The sequence below is a fragment of the Paroedura picta genome, chromosome 1 (genome assembly GCF_049243985.1).
Source record: "Paroedura picta isolate Pp20150507F chromosome 1, Ppicta_v3.0, whole genome shotgun sequence".
NCBI classification, from domain to species: Eukaryota; Metazoa; Chordata; class Lepidosauria; order Squamata; family Gekkonidae; genus Paroedura; species Paroedura picta.
Genome location: NC_135369.1, coordinates 16261634 through 16262918, shown reverse-complemented (window position 1 = coordinate 16262918; position 1285 = coordinate 16261634). Strand labels below are relative to the sequence as shown.

The 1285-nt window shown below is 46.4% G+C and overlaps 1 non-coding gene across 1 annotated transcript; it reads right to left on the bottom strand.

Moving 5' to 3' along the window:
* Positions 1-618: 618 nt before the first annotated feature.
* On the bottom strand, positions 619-692 carry TRNAR-UCU (transfer RNA arginine (anticodon UCU)). Its single transcript has one exon. It is a non-coding gene; the product is annotated as a tRNA-Arg (tRNA).
* Positions 693-1285: the final 593 nt, after the last annotated feature.

Sequence of the window (1285 nt, the reverse complement as noted above, 5' to 3'; positions counted from 1 at the left end):
TTTTGGGAGAGAAGCATTGCTGAATTAGAGCCACAGGAGCTGGTTTTGACGTTTGTGTTTGGATTCAAGTTAGGGGGGCTGTCATCTCTTTTTACCACTTCAGGCTCCTGCAAGAAATCAAGCGGAAGAAACTTTTGGTGGTACGGAGAGAGAGTGATGGGGAAATGCTTTGGTTTGTCCAATTCCATCAGTCAGACCGCTGTAGAAAGAACAGCAGGGAGAGCAGGGATAAATAAAAAATAATGGCTTATCATCTCCCTCACCCCCCAGAATGGAAAGAAATGCCAAATGATACGCAGTTTGCAAAGGATATCATGTGTACATCAAAAGATTTAGACTCGATTGTAATCGCAGGAAGCAATAAGAACAATGGCAAGAACAAAAAGGGGGAAAAATGCCCTTTTGAAATGCAGTCCCAAATACGAACTGAAGAAAGAATGCGCCTGGAAATCAAGAAGTGTAGTCCAGGAGGAGGGGGAGCTTGCAGCACACTGAACAGCCTGGAGGGCTCCAAGAGCTGCTGCTCGTTTTCCTTTTGAAACCCTCCGGTGAAATATAATTAATTAGCATTCCTTGCTCAGAGAGGCGAGAAAAATTAAGACAACCTGTCCTGGAGACCATCTCTGCCGGGACTCGAACCCGGAACCTCTGGATTAGAAGTCCAGCGCGCTCGTCCATTGCGCCACAGAGACCTCACCACAAGCTCAGCATCAGGACCAGAACTGAAAAAGCACATACCTTCTGCATCACTGCCGAGCGATGCCAGCATCCTGCTATTTCTGTTCGGCTTTGTCAGGGATGGAGGGAAAACCTGGAGCTGGGAATCCTATATTTTCCCTTCCTCATCCAATGGATTTCATTCGGCATCCCCTCCATCCTTTGCTTCCCTGAGAAAGAAAGGAGGAAAAAAAAAGTTCTATATATAATTCATCAGATATCTCCATCCCTACCACAAAGAGAGAGACAGCAAAAACGTGGAGCTCGGATTAAGCAAAGCGCCGTCCTTTTAGCAGCAGCACAACCAGGACCATGGACAGCGCAAAACTCCTGGCCTTGGATGTAACAGCTGTATCCTTCGTGGGCTTTTGCCAGCAGCCTCCTCGCCCTCCCCTGAAATAATCTAAAACTGGGACTGCTCTGTGTACCTTTCAAGAAGGGAGAAGCTGCAAGTAAAATAATAAAAAAGATTTTTCAAATCACTCCGTACACATATTTTCCGGAACAGTGGCTATCTGTCTTTTTGGCATCCTCTTTAATTTCCTGGGAACTGGCCCTGTCTGTACGG